A 23,229-nucleotide genomic window follows, 5' to 3' on the forward strand; every position below is an offset into this window, starting at 1 on the left:
TGCACCAGAGCTGCAAATGCTAGGCTTTTTAGGTCACTTCCTGATCCACATGTACAATACAATACGTAGAAAAGAGAAGCATGTGGTATCATGTGAATTACAAGAAAATACCTACTTCAGATTGTTTCCATAACAAGTTAATTTGTCATGACAGTAATCCATGCATGAATATTTGATTTGGTAAATCTGTTGTTTGTGTATTGGTATGCACATGCTGTCTACTTTTACATTAAACGCTTGATGCATAGTTCATATTTCTGTTTACAAGTACTGTCTATAGATCATCTTTGTCTGATGTGAGACATGAAAAATCTTCAGCGCTTCTGAGGACCAATATCTTGAACTCCCCCAAAATGCACATTCTTAACATTTAACAGTTACTGTCCTCATATCAGTCACACAATGGACCACACCTTTATAGCTGCAATTTCAGCATAAATATATGATAATCAGAACTCCTGCATTGGCTTAAATAATGGCACCAATACTAGATTTAAATGAACATTCAGATATCCATAGACCACTTAACCACATTATTTCCACACCTTTTCTGATTATTAACATAAATAAAGTTGCAAGTTGTGAATTTTGAGACCTGACTGCTGCATTGGTGTTCTTTGTTTGAAGATGCATGTATAGTTGCAGTGGTATGTCTTTTTTTTTTAACCCAACTGCTTTTTGCCCAAGTGGATGGAAGGAAGGGAAGAAGTAGGATGAAGAAAAAAATTGTTTTCCCCAACCCAGTTTTGAAACCACCAAACTCACCAACCCCTCGGATGCCAACCACCCGACTAGGGGTAGCAAGCCACGCATGTGACCATTGCCCAGCCGACAGTTTTGTGCATTAGTTTAGCAGGATTAAGCAATCGGATAAGGTGGGATGCATGGTCTTGCAGTGGCTTTGTGGGCTGAGGTTGTGGTTTGTGTATGGTCTGTATGGTCTAGTAGCATAAGATTTAGGAAAGGGCTACATGTAACCACCAATGATTCTTAATCTTAAAGTTCAAGCGGCTTTTTGCCTAAATGGAGGGAAGGGAGGAAGAAAGAAGACAAAGAGAGAAGTTGTGTTCCCCATCCCTGTTTTATACCACAGAGCCCTTGGGTGCCAATCACCACACATGAGGAGCATGTGTGGCCGAGAGAAAAGGTACCTACTCATAATCTATTGGTTGCGAATTCGAGGCCCCCTTGTGTCAACGTGCTGTGACCTTGGGCAATGCACTTTATCATCACTGTCTAAGGGGGGGTGGGATGGAGTTGGATGTTTGTAAAGTTGTTTGTTTCAATGTTGCAATATTGGCGCTGATTAAGCTGCTGCCTACAAATTGCATTGTGTTTTTTTAGGTGTGGTTAATGTACAATTCTAGCATTTTGACCTGCGGGTCACCATTCGAGTTTGAAATAAAGCTTTTTTTTTCACCACATAGCAAGCCATGGGATAGCAAGCCACGTGTGTGATCATCACATCCTAATTGTCAGCAGATAATAAACAAGTTTAAATGAAAAATACAGATAAAAGTGTTAAATACAGAAAATAGTATAAGTTATAACAATTGTACTGCGGCTTCTATAATGGAAATTGCATTTGCCAGCAGTAATATTCAAAGTTGGAACAAATAGGGCATTTAAATAAAATGACTCCTAGTAGTGCTAGGGCATGATTTGAATGAGTTAAAGTGAAACTAAAGGGAATGTTTACATGTGTAATTCCTTCAAGGCATTTGAAAGTTATAGTAAGAAGTTGATAAGCCCATCTTGAATGATATCATGACCTTTAATGTACATCTTTGCCGGATTACATCAACTGATTCGCATAATGCCCATGGTGAGTAAATTCAAAGTAGAACTACAATAAACACTTGTATGATGATGAAGATGATTCCTAAATGTTGCGAACTCAATAGTTTACTCAATAATCACTGCAGACTTAACAAGTGATGAGCCTACACTATACTAATTTATCTGCAAACTGGGTCTTAAAAATGAAAGATGCAGGAGATATCGAGAAAAATGCAAGATGCAGGAGATATTGAGCCATCGGAATGCTCAGAGATAAATGCTGACCTTCTACACAAACTAACATCACAATACAAAATTTGTAAGGGATACTTTTTGTGTCCCATGTGTATTGTGGTTGGTGTACTAGTTTCTTTCTGATCTGATGCCACAAGCCACTAAGCAAGCTGGTGCAGAGGAAATGCAGGCCATGTTCATATGCCATCAAATGTGGGTCTTGCCAAGAACTCTCCAATGCTATACAGTTGAATTGACTCCCTGGTTGCTATTAGACCATCTTCAGCATGTTGCTGTAACCTGAAAAGCTACACCTTTGGATAGAGAAAAGTTGGATCTCCAGCCACATCTACAGGATTGTCCCCTGAAAACAACAAAGATACATGCAGCATGTTAAAAATACAGAAATGCAGAAAGAGTGCAGAAATGGTGATTTTTCTGAGGGTGTAATTTCAATTATCTTTATCTTTTTACTCTGAGGATTGAACAATTCAAATTTCAAAATTTTGCATGAAATAATATTAACAATTTTGATGAGTATCCACCAACAGATTTGCTTTGGGATTATTTCACACATGTACACATTCAAAAACAAATTTCTGTCACTTTGTTTTGAAGTACATATACGTACAGGGATTCCAATACAAGCCAGTAGATTAGCGAATTGGTGTGTTAATATGTACCCGCTGAAAAGGTTGTTCTTAAACAACAATGCTGGACCCTGGGGCTTGAATTGAGGGAAGCAAACCCACAAATACCCCTCTAGGACACTTTTGTGGTTCTTAACAATTATAATAGAAAATGAAAATAAAATGTTGATTTTAAGATGTGGAGCCTTTTTGGATTTACATGTAACTCCTGGTGACCACTAGCATGACTAGCTAGAAGTTATACATGGGTCACTAATTAAAAATGCTCCGATCTTGTTGAAAGACATACCAAATTACTCATCTGATTAAAAGGATTAAAACAATGTATTGTGCTATCTACTGTACCATCTATTATGGAGTTATTGTACAAAAACCGCATTTTGGGGTAAAATGTCACATTTTTGGTCGTACATGGGTAAAAATTTCAACTCGCTTTGATTTTGGCAAATAATTAGGTGTCAAATTGCTCTTCATGACATAAGAATTTAAAAAAATGGTATAGAATTTGCCTTCTAAATTATTGAATGAGCAATGGAAGTCAAAGTTCAACAGTAGCCTATGAACCCATATACAGCCTTTGACCTTGTTTGCCATCTACATTGTATCTCATTTTTGACCCCAAAATGGCTACTTTAGTCAAATGTTGCCCCTTGAAAGTTGCCTTCCCTTGCCCCTGGCAAAGTCTTGGCTACACCACTGCATAGAAAGTTAAGCAGCCAGAAAGAAAGGCAGAAAGAAGGTAGAGAGTGAGGGAGAGGAGGAGGAGAGGAGATGGAGAGTGAGAAGGGGCTGGAAGGAGAAAGAAGAGGAAGAAATGAAGAAAAAAATTGAGAGAAAGAAAATGAAAACAAACAAATGGGCCTGTGAAAGAAATGCCCTTTATATTCCACCACATGGGAGGAGGAAACCGGGATGGCCACGCACACTGTACTTAGAGTATGTCCAGCACCTCCTGTGAGATACTGAAGGGATGCTGCAGCCAAACAAAATGGTTTTGCTTGCCCAAGATCACAATAGTTGGAAAACCTGTAGTCACCTGCTCCGTGGCCGACTGATGATGATGCGTTATGTAATTAAAGTGCCCAGTCAGGTATATTTCACACCTCGTCAATCACATCATATACTGTTCTAATTGAGATTTTTGACTTTTTTGAGAAAACTGGTATAGCAATGTTTTGGACCTCAATTCTTTCTAACTAATGAGATTATAAAACTTTGATTTTGGTCTATTTGCTGTTTTTTAAGCTTTTGTGTTTCACATACAGCGCTATTTAACGACGTAAGCTACTTTTATCCATTCATTAGTATGTATATACATACAGATTTCTATGGTGAATGATGTGTCACATACAGATCTATTCACAGCTTACCCATGGTAATACATAAAAAGAAAAGCATAGTGAGACTGCAGCATAATATAGTCACAGAGTAAACAAAGTTGTTTCACATACATAGCTGTGAGTTTAACATCATACAATGTCTCAAACAATGTTACCTGAAAGATGGACATGTTAATTTCACCAAAATGAAACTTTCAAGTCTCTTCTTTATAAAGAATACCCTGTCAAGGAAATTCTATCAAGAAATATAATTATAATTAAGTATGAAGCCAAATCCAACAACTTTTCAGAATTTTCAATTGAGATTTTCTCAAAAAGTGTGTTGCGTCGAATAGAACTGTATGTAATGCGACCGACGACCAGCTGCCTAACACAAGTTACCCAATTTCGGAAACTGGATGCTGATTGTACATCTCATAGATATTGATTAGCAACAGGCTAGGGGCCTCGTTTGGCAGACCTGTTACTTGCCCACTAAAGCCCTTTGAGAATGAAAATCATGATACTGTACTAGGCCACACTTTTTGTCTGAATTTTAGCCCATCATGCCATGCATAAAATAGAAATGGTGAACCAAATATGGGTGTTCTCTGCAATTTTGAGATCAGAATTTGAGTATTATTGTTGAATGTAGGCTATTGAACTATGCCACTGGATATATGACCTTTGGCTTAAATACTGACTGTTGCTTATAAAAACGAGTTCTGTTTTAGAGTAAAGTGAGTCCTGACAGAGTAAATTGAACCAGGACTCATGCACTTTTCTCCCAAATTGAGTCCTGGTAAAAGAGCTCTTATTTTCACTCTTGTACTGATCAGTACTGTGAACAAAAAGTGTCTGTACAAGACACTAAACATAAATTACCAACAAATGCACTCAATTAATAGATTGTTGCTATAAAAACGAGTTCTGTTTTAGAGTAAATTGGGTCCTGATCCTGGGTAAATTGAACCAGGACTCACTTTTCTCCCAAATTGAGTCCTGGTAAAAGAGCTCTTATTTTCACTCTTGTACTGATCAATACTGTGAACAAAAAGTGTCTGTGCAAAGGGAACGGCATCATCTTAAAGACACTAAACATAAATGACCAAATAATGTAATCAGTTAAAGCCTTAATGTATGATTTCCATCAAATTTTGATTTTATTATTCTTTATTCAAAATGTTGAAATAATATTATTAATAACTGTACGGGAAGGGGTTGCTGTCCATTTTAGGTTGAAATAACAAAGTAAAGTGAAAGAAATCCCACTGGTTATTTTGGCCATTTAACATTTCTATGGGAGGACATATTATCATAATTTTTAAATTATGATAATATGTCGAATTTTGCTCTATTGACCTACAAAGACAACAACTTTGGCCGATTCCATTTAGGTGCAAGTTGGGACATGAGTAAACATTACAAATATGCAAAAAGTCAGGTTTGAAAAAAAATAACCAATTTCATATTATAAGATCGTACATTATGGCTTTAATAGATGGATAATTTTGTTCAGCATTATTTTGACACCTCATTCGTAATTTTTATGTGACATTTTTCCCCTCAAGTTATACCAATTTGAATGGAAAAAGAGAGCATTTCAGAAGTGACAAATTTTGGCTATTTCTTTCTTTAAGGCAATTCCCACAGGCTTTTCACCTCTTACTCGCTGTGCTCATAGTTAGCATGTTTCTAGAGAAAAGCCTATACGGTTGCCACTTTTAAAATGCTATTTTTTCCATTCAAATTGGTGTAAGTTGAAAAAATAAAGTCGTATCATGCCAAATGAGGTATCAAAATACACAGAACAAAATCTTCCATCTATATTGAATACTTTATTTGGTAATTTAGGTTATTTAGTGTCTTTAAGGTATTGCTTTTGTTTTGAGTGTACAGATACTTCTGTGCGCAGTTTTATGATGCGTGTGGACAATCTCCCCCAACTTTTTTCACACCCAGTTAGAAAAACACTCGGCTGTATTCCATGTCTATTACTGTTCACATTTTGCTCAAGTATTACATCATCAAGTTAATATTTTGATAATGATGATGATGAATATGATATGATGATGATGATGTTGATGATGAAGATAATGACAATGATGCTGATGAAATTGTTGATGATCAGGTGCTGTGCGCCACAAATTTAATAAAATCACAAATTTTTCCTTGTCGGCCATGTATTGAACAGGATTATTTTGAAATTTTAAAAAGCTTACAATATCACAAACCAAACAAGTATGTTAATAAATGTGAATACAAAACCACAAAATGGACAAAATAACATGCCAGACGGGTTATTCCTGTAATTAAAGCACACCACTTGATGATGATGGTATTATGATAATGATATGACGGCAAAGAAGATATGATGATGATGATGCTGATGACAATGTTGATGATGAAGATCATGACAGCATATATATGATGATGTTATTATAGCTGCTGTTGATGAAATTTATGATGATGATAATATGATGGAAGAAGATGATGATGCTGATAATGATCAATCCAAAACAATGAGCACTACAATCAAGCAGGAGTTTACCTTCTGGATCCAAATTTGACAAAACTGCTGGGTTAGACAACAATCTGCATCTGGAAAATATAACCATGTGAATGGATAATAATTTTGTCAACAAATTTCAAAACACACCGTTTCTTAAAATGTGCCATATACACACAACAAGTATTCAGTGCTACCCTGGTGGGCAAAAATTCAGTTAAAATGTGTCTTACTCTGGGGTAGGGAGAGAACAATATCACATACCCCCTGACCCATAATTTGGCAACTTATATAATTAAGTTAAACACAATACTGTAGTCTTTATTTGAAAGCTTCAGAAAACATTTTGAGGTCTGTGCTACTTTAACCAAGAATAATTAAATGATTTTTGAGGGCTAATTTCTGAAGGGGCACTTTGCCCTTAACTTTGGAGGGCTCATCCTCCCTCATAAACCCATGCATCGTGTAAGTTAGACCCACATTTTGAGGTGTGTTATTCAATATGGGGGTAAAAATGTGTGTCAAATGGCTTCAATGAGACTTCGCTTTGAAAAAAATCCAACTTGTGGGGTGGGAGACATATCCCCTCAGACTCCCCACTCTGTCCTGCAAGCATTGAAAGAAATGATCGAGCAAGACCATAAAAATATTAACTGTGTGAGTACTTAATTAGCCTGATAGAGTGTATCATGCTCCTATGGTTGTTGTCTGTTGTCTTGATACTTTTTTATCAAACTGTGGGAGGAGTTGTGGATTTACCGGATGTAAACGTAATTAACAGCAAAAAGAATGAGAGTTGTAGCATTCTATAGCGAGCTTTGATCAAAGTGCAAAATGTGATTTCATTGATTTTCCAATGTTCATTACTGAGTGGAAATTACATTTTGTGAACAAAATAGCTCCATCATTGACGTATGTATTTAATTTTACAGCAGAATGTGAAATATTTATCGGTAGCTAGAAATATGGTAGAAAACAGCCCATCTCAAAAAAAATTGTGCAAGTGGAAAGTGTCATCTTTGACAATTAGAAAACACTTTTGTCACATGATGCATACAGTATACATACATACATAAATGAGAGCTTTTGTAACACACCATTTCAAAAGATCACAGCGTGAAAAACCAAAACATATGCAAAATATATACAAGAAACAATTGAAAAACAAATGTTTGTGGAAACAGGTGAATTTTAAGGCCTGTTTTAAAAGCAGAGACTGTTTGAGCACTTTGCACAGCTCAGACGGTAAATTGTTCCAGATCAAAGGAGCATTGTAGGTAAATGCCTTGTCGGCAGCGGATTTGAAAGTCCAACTGCGTATGATCGGCACATTCAAACGTGTGCGATCTGAGGCGGATCTACGGCCCTCGCGATGATTCTTAAGTTCCAGACAAGATGTCAGGTATTCTGGTCCAATGCCGGCAAGACATTTAAAAATATACAGCATGGCTTTGAAGTTATTCTATCCTCTACAGACAACCAGTGGAGCTGATATAAAAGTGGCGATACATTGTCCCTTTTCTTTGCACAAAAGATGATTTTTGCAGCCCAGTTTTGAAGAGTCTGAAGGTGAGCCATATCAAATGGCACCCATGAGGAGAACATTGCCATAATCAAGTCTGGATAAGATAAGTGAGCAAATAATGTCATTACTAGTATCAAAGTCCAAGAATTGTCTGATGCGGGAGATATTCCAAAGGTGGAATGAAACACTGTGTGTGAGTGACGAAATTTGGTTACGCATGCATGGTCATGCAATGCCGTCTCTGTACGATACGCCGATTGCAGTGACTCACCCAAATTATCATCTTGCATATGTTTGGTAATGCTGTTTACAACAATTCTCTCAATAACCTTAGATAAGAACTTAATGTTCGATACAGGTCTATAATAGTTCTTTAAAATGTTCCTATCAAGAGATGATTTCTTAATCAAAGGACCTATGATGGCATGTTTTAAAGAGTCCGGGAATACACCTGTAGATAAAGACAATTCTGGTAATGGCATTGACAAAAACCTCACAGTTGTTATTCAGAAACCAAGTGGGAACTGAATCTAGAATATAATGTTTAGCTGCAAATCCATTAATAATCTTCAGAACATCATCTGAACTAATTTGATCAACCTCAGAAAGAGTACATGAAACATGACTTTGATACACATTTACACTCAAATCATTGACACTGTGCTTTGCTGCTCCAGACCTTCCTGCATCATATCAACTTTTTCTTTGAAAAATGTAGCCAAGCTTTCACATAAAGTTGGTAGGGGTCTTGAGATGGAAGAATCTTATTATTGTTATTCAAAAGGCTATTTACAGTTCTGAACATTGATTTTGAGTCCGCATCTTTCAACCTGCCTTGTAGATAAACTTGCCTTGTAGAAGGTAGATAGAGTTATGTTCATTTGTAACCAAATTGGTGACTAATCTCTCTATTTGCAAAGTGTAACTTTTTTCATATATGACATATGGCCAGATCTATCTAGGCAATTATGCAATTATCTCCATGCTGATTTTTCTTCTTCGATCTTCTTCCCCTTTTTTCAGCATTATTTTGTGCAGATGTGCATTTTAAGTTAATTTTGTTGCCTTATTTAAAAACAGTAAGCCGATATAACAGTAAATGGAGTCTCAAAATTTAAACAATAATGCACATATCAAATGCATCCCCGGCCCCTGGGGACCCGGGGATGGCCGGGTCGTGGGCTGTGGATTTTGGGTTTAAAAGTTCAAGTCCCGGGTAAACACGTGGCCAGTCCCGGACCCACCCGGGCAAAACTCTCAGCCACTCCCCGGCCCCCCGGGGCAAATATCAGATGCAAACCGATGCAAACCCCGGGTATTCCTCGGCCCAAGTTCCCGGCCCTGAGCATCGGATATAGGCCTGGATCTTAATATGGTTTTAATATCGCGGCAATCTTGTCATGCGGGCTCAAAATTCGGCATGTATGTCTTCAATGGACTGCCGAACTCTGGACATGCTGGGTGGATTCAAACGCTTCAAATATAGGCCTACATGTGTGTTCCATTGCAAATACGTCAGCTACTCACCTTGTTGCGAAACATCTAAAAACGATAAACGAAATTAGGCTACCTAGATTCTCGTCACTAGCGCAGAGCACCGTAATTTTTTCCTTTCCTTCCTATATATATTAGGTGTAGGCCTACTTGCTTTACTGTTTGAGTATCAACGCACGATCTTCAACGTGCACAGTTTACATATAGGCATTGGATCAGAAAATTTGATATTTATACCCCTTTATTTTGCCACAGTTTTGGGGTACATTTCAGTGATTTTGGGTAGGTTTTCAGTGGAGACTAATGCACCCAACTGGATGCCCATTTAAGACCAACATGTTGCTGAGTATGTAAAGAACTGAGAAAGGCTGAGACCATTTCATGGTTCGGCAAAACGCTGCTTAATCCGACACGGCGTTAAGTCCGACTGATTATGCACACATGTAAAGTTAGTTAGAAGGAAACTAGATCCATGTTTCAGATTCGGACTATGAGTGTTTTTCATATTCGAACTGTATTGAAGTGTGTCTCACATTCAGAAGTGAAATGTCAGACTGTTATAGGCCTACTGTTTCCACTTTCGGACTAACGTCTATTATATGTCTAGCGACCCTTTTTCGGACGAGCACACCGTCAAAGGAATTTTACGTTGCATATCAATGTCGGACCCTAGTCACCCGACTTTACAACTTAGTCATTTCGTGTATTTTTCATGCTTTACAATGGCAGGGGGAACGGGACAAGTCGAGCGGGATCCCTGTATGCCATCACTATATTTAATATGCATGCTTGTTTTAAATATATTACGAGGCATGAATGGCGGGTCGGAAAATGCCGGGAATAAACCAGGAATATCGTACTAATATCATGAATATAGGGCCTACATGTAGGTCTATATGATTAAAACATCAAAGATCAAACATGTAATAAAGAAACAGATCACTGCATTTACATCTGTCCAGGATACGGGAGTGGCGAATGTTCGATCTTTGCAAAAACATTTTAAGCACATATAATATTATAGGCCTATAGGCCCTGAGACCATAATACTTTAGGTATTATGGTCTCAGTATAGGCCTGTATGATTTTGATGATGTCAATCCAAAATGCAACTTCAATTATAATGAGGCTATTCTATAAAGGCCCATACCCCATCCAAATAGGCTTACCGTGTACCTTGTTTAAAATCAAATGACCATCTATCAAACTTTTGGTGCACAAGTTATTAAATATTTTGTTTCACGAGGTTGCCATTTTGGATATTATTTAAAACATCCTTTCAACGATTTGTGATTAATGATATTGTTAAACGCTCCAACATTATAGTTTTGAAAACATGTATATTAATACAAGACATTGAATTCAATTTTTCTATCATACACCTATAATTATTTTTTAAATACAGCTCGACTGAGAAGTACATTAACATGTGCACTACTAAGTATTATGGCCATACATGTAGCAGTCGATCGCAGATGTCACAAAAATATCATATATTCTTTTATTATCACGGTCAGTTTGTTTTTGAGTGTAGGCCTAATAATTTAAAACTTTACCCTCGGCGGGGGTTAAAACTTTAAATGCGGGCATCCTTACCATTAAACCACGGCATGTTCACGGCCCATTTTACTGGTTGGAAAACCCCGGGTAAGTTACGACATAATCCCGGCCCTCGCCCGGGTAAAGTCCCAACCCAATTTCCCGGGGGTTTGGCCGACGTCAAGTCTTATACCAGTCCCGGCCAACACCCGGCTCCCCCCGGGACACATTTTGAGTCAAATCACGGGTGAAATGATGTCAAGTCTCGGACCATCCCCGGGTCCCTATGGGCCGGGGTTGCATTTGATATGTGCATAACAGTTAACAAAACATAAAAGCAATTTTTGAGTTTTTTTGTTTCTCACAAAAAAATTATGTTTTTGTGATTTTATCCACAATTGTTGTTCTTACACCAAATATGTCCACAATTGTTGTTCTTACATCAAATCTGTGATTATATAGATTTGTTGACTCTTTGCCTTTCCAAAATGTACACTTCTGTATTTAGTGCATGAATAATTCAGAAATTATGGCACCCTTACTAATTTACTTCATGTATTCCTGAGAATGCACTGAGCGGCCTTACATGTAAGTACGTACCTCCTATTGTGATGGTTTCATGGTCACAACTGTTGGGTTTTTTTTAAGTGGTAAAGTTACTAGTTTGAATCTCTTTTCATGTTAGTATTATTCAATCCAATGCTGGGGAGTCACTCATGGTTCTGGTCAAATCACAGTGGTGCATTCAAAACACCATTTTCTACCCTATAGAGTTTCTTATAATGCCCCCCCCCCCTCCAGCCTTTGAAAGCTTTTTTGGCTCGGCTAATTCAAATCAGGCCAAAATTAGCAAAGCCAGGCTACATGTCCTCGGCGTTGGACAAGCAAAATGCTACTCAATTTTTAGCACTTTGATACCCAATTCTGGAAACATGCCGTACACTTATACAGTGAAGTGTGTAAATGTAACAAAAATCAAGTAGTGCAAGGAAAAAAAATTCGTACGTTCAACACTGATTGTCCTCGCCTTGCGTTTTCTGCTTTGCTAATTCCAGCCTGATTAGAGTTAGCCGAGCCATATTGGAAGGGGTCAATTATAAGACAACTCTATAAATAGCAATTTTGTGGTAGTTAGCTGCAAAGATTATTCTCAGTGGTAAATCGGGAACGATATAAATCACATCAATCTTACAGCACGGCACCTCTATGTTGTGACATCATTTGGGGAATTAAGCTCCCAATATATATGCATTTCAACTCTATGAATAAAATGTGACAAGTTTTTTCAACAAAATAATCAATTAATTCCAACAGTGTTCATTTAATTGGATGTTTTGAGATGCAGTGTTGCAGTATTTGCCATCTTATTGTGACATCAAAATTGATTGTTGGCAGGTCAACTGGTTCACGCTGACTGTGTTCGGAACCACAATCAAAATGATCACAAGACAAAGTCAATGGGTTGCTAACAGGTGTGCAAACCAGACGTGAATCAGTAACTACTGTAAGGTATGACATATTCACCAAGACTGAATATTGACTATTGCTATCCCTATATTTTTCTTCAAAGTTGTACACTGAAATCAATTTACTACTGATCTACAGTCATACAATGAATAGTATACCTACCTTTTACCCAAAGTTTTTTACCTTTCAATCCATCAGATTGGTGCAGGCAAATGCATTTGGGACAAATATTAACATGCATGTAAAGAATTACATGTGGGGAGTGAGCAAACATCAGACACAATCTGATGACAAACTGCAACATTGAACTGAAAAAGGAACAAGAAAATAAAACAAACTTAACAGGATCCAGCAGTGCAGAGAAATACATAATAGCAAAGGGAAAAACAAAATATCTTTAAAATGTCTGAAAAGTATATCTGAAACTTATATTTTACTTATGTTGCAACAGCTCACTTTTTAACTTATATTTTTACTCGATCTAAATTAAAAATATCCAAAATATTACACATTGCTATGGTAAGAACTCTTTCTTGGACAACATGTGCAAAGAAAACATACACAGAGTTCTAGACACTCAATTTCAGAGAAGAACGGCAGTCCCATGATTGACGCGAGCACCCTGTTAATGAGCGACATAGGCAGAGCTTTGTGTGCACAGGTCAACACATTTTGACACGTAACTGGCCAATCAGATTATCTGTCTGTTGTTATGATTGTCAGATGATTTAATCAGCCAATCAGAACCCCACTTCCATGTTAATGCTGTACACGCTCTGAACATGTAAACAACTGCCATTCTTTTCTACCAAAAACTGTAGATTAGGCCATATTGATCAATTGGTGTTTCTGAAATATTACACAGATTGACGCTCAGTAAAAAGTTGGATCCAGTTATTTTTTCATAGAAAATCTTTTAAACCAAGGCCCCTACATGAGGACTGAACATGAAACAGGATCTAATTGTTTTGTTTTTAAGCCTTTCCTAATGTATTTCTAAAGTAACATGCCACATACTTTTCCATTTTTCAAAACATAATTTTTCCATTAAGTAATTGTTTTGGCTAGATGCAAACAAGCTAATTAATATGGTATAATTTTTTCCTGATGACAAATTGTACTGAATGATTGAAAATTGTGCACTCACCCACATGCTGCTCCTCTCCAATATTTAAGTGGTACATTCCTCACACACCAGCACTCAGCTTTTGCCTACATGTTAATCAAGATTGGTGGAATTTTCCCCAGCCATGTTAATAATCTACATACAAATAACAGAAATTCAAACAAATTGCATAAGCACAAGAAGAAAATTCACATCTAGACAACTTTAGTGTTGCAAACATGACTGCAATTATGAGTAAACAACTAAAGATATTGGCCTTGGGTTATCACAAAAAATAACAGAATGAAGCCTAGCCTAGAGAGGTAACAATGACAATTTGGGTTACAAGCTCTGATGATGAATATTAGGGTTGCGAGCCTTGCATACGGTTATTGGTGAAAATTATGGTTAGCACTGATGAAAATTAGGCCTATGATTCAGTTAGGGCTAGGGATATGGGTAGGATCACGGTTAGGTTTATGGGCAGGGTGAGGATTATGAGCAGGGTCATGGTTATAGACAGTATCAGAGGGCATGGATTACTCATCTCAGTCAAGTTAGCTCAATCGATAAGGCATATGCGACTATGGTGTGAGAGGCTGCGGGTTCGAACCCTGGCGGTGTCTAGTACGCTCACATTGAAAAAATTGAGTAAGCTTGAAATTCCCCTGGACAGGAACTTACTGCTAATTTGTCTTGTTGTATTAACCTGTACGAAACTCAGGGAGCTGATCCTGCATGGTTGCGAAGGTGAATTGTGGAATGTCTATGGTATGTGCTCTTGAAGCAGTGAAGTCCCTGATTTGCTGTTTAATGGTTTATGGAATGATGGGGAACCGTAGTGGTCAGCAACAACCTGTGAAGTGTGCTGAGGCTTGTGGATCAAGGTCTAGGCATTGTGCCTATGCGTAGGGCACTGCAAATCACTGCGCTTTTTTTACTACATGGCAACAATATACAGGGTGTAACAATAAAATTTGTACAATTGCATTTTGACTTCTCAGAAAAAATCTAAAAAGAGTTATGGCACAAATGTTATAGGGTCAGTCCATGTCAATTCAACAGATGGCTCCTGCACTACCCTCTCAGAATTTCTTTAAATTTCACTCAAATGTTATACCTATAGCCATTAGAAAAACCTGCAAGTTTTAGTTTCCTAGCCCTTATAGTTTTCGCGTGGTGGGCGATCAAAAATTGGGGTTCTTCACATGTAATGGTAAACTGTTCCAAAGTTCAGACGCAGCAATAGAAATTGAGCGATGACCATACTGAGTAGAAGATGAGGAGCTAGTTAGACGAAATTGTGTTGACGATCGAAGACTACATGGAGGCGTGTAATGCTGTATGAGTTCTTGAAGATAGACAGGTGCAAGACCATTAATACATTTATAAGTGAGGAGGAGAAAGTTGTTGAGCTGCATATATATATGTTTATCGTGCATTAAAAATCAAATAACTGGCACGAAATAATTATAAGTGGTGTTTCTTCTTATATTTAGCATGAACTTATGATATTTCTTTAAAATCTGTAAATGAAGTCTGTAAATGAAATTTCATTCAATTAATCTTATAAAAATTACAATTTCTCATAACCCTGAGATAACATTGGTAAATCTGAGAACATTTTTAGCATCCACAAGTACAAAACAATAAAACTTAGTTCAGCTGAGATTCGAGCTGTTCTAGGTAACCACTATTGCCAACATTTATGCATTTATTCTACATACTTCTCATAGTTATATGTAATTGTATGCCTTGATGGAAGGAGTGAGTTGAGCTATGAACAATCGTATGGTTTCTGGTTGACTCCATGTGCTACCGAATGTCATTACCATAAAAAGATGCTCTTCCAACGTGAATTGGGAATTAGTAAATGAGGTTGTATAAATGTCAGTGGTTAGATGCGACTTTCAAAATATCAATGAGATATTCTATTATGTAATCATTTCTACCACTTTGAATACCCCATTGTTTAAAACAAATCACAATTGAGCGCCGTCCAACTGGTCCATGGTTCAAATATATTCAGTCACTTTTGTAACACTTAGACAAAAGTGGCCCAAGCGGTTTTAGACTAGGTTACATAATTGGCCATATCTTCACTTGTATTCCATCGGTTTTATAAGAACAAAGCTTATCTGATGGCTAAAGAAATGATCTTGATAGACATATAAATATTAAACCAAAAACTAAGCGGCATACTTGTACGTGTCATTCTATTTTCAAAATTGTACCAATTTTATTGTTACACCCTGTATAAGCTTAATTACCAAAAATGGTGCAATTTTAAGTTTATCAACTAATTTTCATTCGGTGACAACTTGAAAATTATAGCAAATCACACAGCAGTCACTTTTTTATATGCATGCTCAGACCATCGGTGGATATCAGTGATTTTCTCCAATTTTCGAAAAGGTAATTGTGAAGCCTTGCATGGCATAATGCGTCTATGCTTGTTGCAATGTCACTACATCAGTTATGTCATTTGGCCACCAAATGACCCAACTTCAGTCCCCAATTTACACTCTGTAGTAGACCAGTTTAATTTATCATATTCCCTAATCTCTCTGACCTGACCATGGAAAACTCAGCTGATTAAACAGCTCAGATATCCATTTTTCTCTGGGCAGGGCAGTCACTGGAGATGTGATGTGTTTCATCATAGATTTTAAATGGTTTCATGCATGGAAACGTATGAATTGTTTATCAATAAAGTCCCCAATAGTCACAATTAAATCACCATGTTTATACGCTTAACAGCTAGGCAAGAAAACACCACAAAATTGATATGCTAGACATTAAAGTAAACTTGAAGCATTTGAGGCAGTTTGAAAATTGCAATAAAAATGCACCAATAAATGCTTCCCTGTTGACTAACTGTATTAAAGTAAATAGGCCTGAAGAATAAACCCTGTAAATCCACACAAAAATCAGGAAAGAAGACATGAATTTGGCTTTAAAAGTCTTAAAATTGGCTGACAATATATGGAAATTTGGCAAATCAGGAATCCCTGATTAATCCTGAAAACATATATACGTCTTTGAAAGGATCCTTCTTTCTTGACCTGAGAGCTTCTTAGCCCTTTGAAACTTACACTTCCTGCAACTTGAAGATCAGCTGGTGGCAGCCAGTGCAGAGAAACCAAGAGTCAGTGGGATTTCACAGAAAATTGCTGACTAGATCACCCTATGACCATACAGGTAAATGCCATATCAAAATAGCTTGTTGTTTCTGAAATACAAAACATTTTGAAAGCTTAGTAAAATCTTCATAACAAGTAAGATCCTCCTCATATCTTCATATCCAAGCCTAATACTGATTATAAAACATGAATCAGGGCCTAATTACAGGGTGTCCCTGATGAATGGTCTATACCGGGAAAGTGAATTTTCTTAGGTATGAACAGCTTTGCTATTGGTGGTATTGTTTTTTATTTTAAGTACTACATTTAATATATGCCACATTTCGGTTAAATGAACTAGAGCAATGAAAACTCATGCTTTTTATCTGCGACTATTACCGTATTCGTTCCAATAAGCACCCATGCCCTAATAAGCGCCTGCCAAAAAATCTTTGCCCCCCCCCTATAATTCACCCCCCCCGGGGGTACACATAATTATTGCACCACCCCTTATTGATTTATTGATCAAATAATTATTGGTTTCCCTCATTTTTGACTGTAACTCCACAACTGTTGTCTGTGCTGAAATAAAATTTCCAGTGCAGGGGTGTAGTTAGTACCCCCTTAAAATCATTAAAACATACTTGATCTCTCCCATCTGTGGTATACTTGCAGGAATTAATATTACTAACAGGGCTGTCAACTCTCACACATTGGCTGTGAGTCTCATGCATTAGGTCACTTTCTCACGGTCTCATGTCAAGGTAGTAAATCTCACGCAAAAAGCTGGAAAATGAGTAAAATCTCACACATCGTCAAAATAATTTGTTGTCCCCCCCCCCCGCACTTTTCAGATTCTCGGGCACTGTAGCTCAAATATTAAACCATGGGGTCAAAATGAACATTGTAGTCGGTAAACCCCGGTACTCCCCTGTCTCACGCCAAGCAATTCCAAAAAGTTGACAGCCCTGTTACTGATCATGATCAATCCAAAGTTGGCTAAAATTATGCAAATTTCTGCTCATTTTAATGCTTAAATTGGGAGTGCATGGGTTTTTCTGAAGGGTGCACAACTATAATACAGTAAGCCAAAAAAATTAAGGTACCCCGGTACCAGTTACGTTCATCCCCTGTATAATTATCCTAAATAAAGGCAGGCATGTCATAATTGGCATTGTTCAAGAAATAAAGACACAAAGATCCAAAAACCCAAGGAAGATGCAAATTTAAAAGTTGCAGTTTGCCACATTGCATGCCATAAAGCGTTCGAAAAAAGATAACTAGCTCTGTGCTTTCATTGATTAGCACAAAAATCTAGCGTTGTGCTTTCATTATTAATAGAACACAAAAGTGCAACTTTTTATTTTGTATTTTCATTAGGTTTTGGACTATCGTTTCTCTAATTCTCAACCAATTTCAACATAAGGTACTATTTGGTGGTGTGAAATCTGAAGGCAGTATAGCATGTGTCTGATTGTTTCCTATTTCAGACTATCTGTAAATTAACTTAATTTAGCATAACTTGAGCAAGAAAGCTGGTTAAAATCTATTTTCAAGCAGAATTGTGTACCTGATCTGCTATATCTACTGAAGATAGCATTAATTATCAAGTTCAAGTTTATTTCACCATCATATTATATAACAATAACAAAATATCAAGAAAAGGATGGTAGGACAATCACAAGAGCAAAGCTCGTAAGACATGATTGCCCTCAGTGCAGAAACAAAAGACGCCTACAGACAACAGACAAGGACGGGGTGTAAACGGAGACTGATGACAGGACTAGTGCGGACAGACAATTATGATTACCATGGCACCATACCTTGTGCACATTGGTGCAGCAGTCCACTCCCAACAACCACAATGACATTCTGGGTGATCCTCTTGTGTGTTTCTCTACCTCTGCTCCATGCACTCGCCACTGCAAATTTTCGAGGTTCATCATCAATCCAAGGTCTATAGTCATGCATGTAATGCATGCAAACAAACAAACATAAAAACAAACAAACATGAATTTAAAAGCTTCTAGGCTTTCATGAATTTGCAGACACGCAGAAGCATACATGAAAACATGACCATGAGTTATAAATGTTGAATTACATGGGGCAATTTTTTTAGGTGAAATCTTAATTAAAGCTTAACCTACCTTGTACATGAACAAGGTAAGCTTACCTGATCTTGGCGTTCATTTCATGATCTCAAGCGCACAAGTTCACGATAAGTTCATGATGCTTTCTGCGCATTGCATTGATATCCATATCATGCATACTAGTACATTATGATTGTAAACAAAACGTGCACACGATAAACATGCACAAAATCTCCCATTATGGGTCAGAATTCACCTTACCATTGGTACATTACCAGTAAATGGTGCCTTTTCTGCAATTTTAGCTGGTAAACTACATAAATCATAATCAAAAGTGTCTCACAATGAATGCAAATGCTTATAATCAAAACTTTATTCAGCACAGGGCTCAATCAAAGTTTGCTCCAGCTATATAGACTCATACACACAGGCCAATGCAGATTTCATATACCACCAAATAAATCCCCATATAGAGATATGTATGTACGGTACTAAATTTGCCTTTTAAAACCTCATTTATTCTTTGCAGGAGCGACTCGGTTCTTAGCGACAGCTATGATAGTTGAAATTAGCCAGCCTGATCCCTCTGGGTGGGTAAAAATATAGGTTGACCGTCATTATTTTTTATGACTGGACCTCGAAGCCTATGATGTCTGGGAATTACCTTGAATTTACAGGCAAAATCGTGCCGGGGTTTCTGTAAAGAAAAGGCTGCTTAAAATCATTTTATACTTCATCTCTCCCATCTGTGGTATATACAAGCAGGAATTAATAATTAATCATGATCAATCCAAATTTGGCTAAAAGTATGCAAATTTCTGCTCATTTTAATGCTTAAATTGGGAATTAATGCATGGGTTTTTCTGATAATTGAAATTCAAGGGCGCACAACCATATATTACTATTTGGTGGTGTGAAATCTTTTGGACCTTGGATGATCTTCAAGGACGCCCATGCCATCCTTGAACTCGAAGGACTATTTCGTTGCTGTTGAATACCACCGACTTCTTCACCATTTACAGCAACTGCACGTTAAATTGAATTTCATTTGCATTTTCACCTCCGTAGGGAGCAAATTATATGATGACCCTTTTGGTAGAATTCAAGGAGATAGGCTCCCGGGGAGGCTTCATCTGCAGGGTACCGTGTCCTATTAACCATATATACAGTGATGCAAACATCGAATACTGTTGCAATAATGGTTTGAAGGAACAAGCTTTCAAATGAGGCCAATTCATGTGCGACAAAGTAGTATACCTTGTTCTACAAACTTGACCGCCCCTCATACATAACTGAACCTGGGACCTTTGAATCACCGGACCGATGCCCTACCAACTGAGCTATTGAGTCGGATGGAGAAGAGCAGTGATGATATCATCTTTATTATTATACGGCTTCAATTCAATAACTGCCCACTATCATATGTATGGAATATATGCTTTGAATTGAAATAAAATAATATTGTAAATTCACAGCTTAAACTTCATTTTTGCAGTTCTTGGGGTGTGCGGTTCTCGACACAAAGTGTCAGCCTCAATGCTTCCACCATGAGCTAGGGGTAAAAATCGTATATAGGGGAGACCTGGGCGAGTCCGCCCTATTTTTTTCAATCTCGCCTAGAGAGGACAATTCTCATATTAGAAGGTTATCAGGGGCGGATCCAGAAATTTTCAATAGATGGGGCGCCGAGTCGCCGCCACCGAGGCTCGGCGCCCACACAAAGTCAGGCGCCGCTCTGCAAAAATACAGAGTCAGGCGCCAATCTGCAAAAAATAGAGGGGGCGCACCCCCCTCTAAATCTGTCCCTGGCTATAGTTTTTACATTTTTAAGCTGTATACTATAGCTAAATACTACCACATTTGTAAGGATGTTGAGCTTTCATAAACAGTGGTACGTATGTGTAATACAGATACCACTTAACTTTAAAAATATGCTTGCATGTATACATGTAGTTTTACTCTTCTTAAAGGTATTATTATATTTTGCATAATACGCCGATAATACGCCAATAGCGAGATCAATAAATTCAGGTATCATGCGAAAGTACCCGTCCAATTTTATCATTATTATGTCTTCAGAATCTTTTTTGGTCAAAAACATTTTTAGTAAAAAGTTTTAGTAGAAAACATTTTTTGGTAAAAAACATGACTTTGCTTAAAATTTGATTTCTGCTCAAAATGTGATTTTGGTAAAAATGTGGGATTTTTGGGTAAATAATGTGATTTTTGGTAAAAATGTGATATTTGGTCAAAAATGTGATTTTTGGTTTAAAATGTGTTTTTTGGTCAAAAATGTGTTTTTGGTCATAAATGTGTTTTTGGCCAAAAAAGTGATTTTTGGTCATACTACGGCAAAAAAATCACACCAAAAGAGACATACATGGTGACTTTTGTATATAAACTAGTATATATGAAATATGAACTCTATGAAGAGGTTACAGACCGATACACAAATTTATCGGACAGCCAATACACAGATTTATCAGACAGCACAAAGTATAGGATGCAAGAGATCCTGAAGACATAATAATGAAGTTGATTGGTCCTTGCACTAAACTGCAGAGTGTATTATTGACAAATTTATAGGCAGAATATGCAAATAAGTTTGTCATTATCGCAAAATAACAAGTCAAGAAAAACATTCTTTACACATTGTACGCGGAAGTGAAGACAAGATGGTGACTTTGGGCGAAATGCAAACTCAGTATACTCAGTAAATCATCCAAATGACATGGAAAATATGTGAAATTTTTCAATCAATCATGAAATATTAATGGAATCGATGCATGCCAAAAAAACTTGAGTAGATCCGTATAGTTAAATAGTTAGTACGGGTACGGTACAAGGGGTATTAAATTATTATGTAAGCTTTCTTCGATCTACACCAATTAATTCACATACTTCACGAGTATTATTGCCTCCCATGCATCCTGCCGCGTCGATTTTTCAATACATTGATGTTCTAGCCTTTGTGCGGGGTGGGGAAAGCTGGAGGAATTCAGATATATGTAGGGGGCTATAGGCCCTACTGATGAACATGAAGCTGAGCTTTTGAGCCTTTTATCAATTATAATCATGATTTAGGGGTTCATTCGGTTGTTTAAGCCCGAGGGGCTGCTTGCGGCCCTAGGGCATAAATTAAGGGCTTCCGTTCATTCTTTTATTTTCATGACTAAACGATTATAGTCATGAAAATATATGAATGATCCCTGATCATACATATGTAACATTCTGCATGCTGTAATATTCCTCCACAACTAAAAATACCATAATTTTTGACTTAAAACTAGGTCTGTTCCTTACGTGAGAAAACGTTTACTTGCTCAGTCCATGGTGATTGGATGTGCGCAAACATAGCCTACATTGCTCGCACGTTGCATAAATAGCTCGCGAGTATGCATGCGTATATCTTATAAACATCTCAAAAAAGTAACTAACCCCCACCCCCCCCTAAATAATGGCCATTTACACATTGATAAAATGCGTTGGAAGAAGAATTTTCTGCGCATTTTGACACCTCATTTGACACAATAGCCCAGAAAACAATAAAACGTCTCCGGTCAATTTATGTAGTGAGGTCCAGATTTGAAAGTTGCACTTACCTACGCCCCAGATATCATTACACAGATTTCCTTCCATTATGCTGAATACAAAATCAATACAATTTACTGCAACTTTCAAATCTTGGGTTACATTGATTTAAATGTAAACGCTTTAAACGCTGTGACATCAATATTTAGTCAATTTCTACAAATGAGGTGTCAAAATGTGCAGAAATAAATGCTGCTTTCAACACATTTTACAGATTTGTAATACAATCACCCATTTTGAATAATGGTCTTTATTTAAGGAGGATTAGAGATTTTTTGAGATGTTTATCTGTTCTAGCAGGGCTTGCATTGTTTAGGACCGGAAAGCCGGGTGTAGATGTTATTTATCCATCCCGCCCATATCCAACACTTCAATTCCGTGGTCCAAGCTGTGCGCCAAGCGTAGACGAGCGTACACACAAAAGAAATAAACAATCACGCTGATTGGCTGATCAACGCACTTGACAACAAGCCGGTTGAACCATGGTCGTCGGTGCGGTGCGTAGTAGGCGACCTTGTCACGTCTATGCGATCACAATTCACCAGCGCATACCCGGACCACGGAAGTAATAAAAAATTAACTTTAGACGAGAACAACTGGTAACCAGCGGCACTGTGCAGTACCGGTCTGCTTTTCAATTGCAGCCATGGTGCACACACATGCACAGGTTACATGTAATTTACGTGTAAAATGCCTATACGGTGATCCACCCAAAAAAAGAATCATCGTATAGATCCCTGTACTACTATACTATACTACGCAATAACATGAAACTACGCTGCATGGAAATACATGGTAATGCAGA

The 23,229-nt window shown here is 37.4% G+C and overlaps 1 long non-coding RNA gene across 2 annotated transcripts; it reads right to left on the reverse strand.

Annotated features, from left to right (window-relative positions):
* Positions 1-2,122: 2,122 nt before the first annotated feature.
* Positions 2,123-16,839, reverse strand: LOC140143579 (uncharacterized). Of its 2 annotated transcripts, XR_011857772.1 has the most exons (5): positions 16,717-16,839; positions 13,664-13,777; positions 12,679-12,824; positions 6,534-6,583; positions 2,123-2,377 (listed from the first exon to the last, which is right to left on the reverse strand). It is a non-coding gene; the product is annotated as an uncharacterized lncRNA (long non-coding RNA). The 2 variants fall into 2 exon arrangements; XR_011857771.1 differs by lacking the exon at positions 12,679-12,824.
* Positions 16,840-23,229: the final 6,390 nt, after the last annotated feature.

The sequence above is a fragment of the Amphiura filiformis genome, unplaced genomic scaffold, assembly GCF_039555335.1.
Source record: "Amphiura filiformis unplaced genomic scaffold, Afil_fr2py scaffold_23, whole genome shotgun sequence".
NCBI classification, from domain to species: domain Eukaryota; kingdom Metazoa; phylum Echinodermata; class Ophiuroidea; order Amphilepidida; family Amphiuridae; genus Amphiura; species Amphiura filiformis.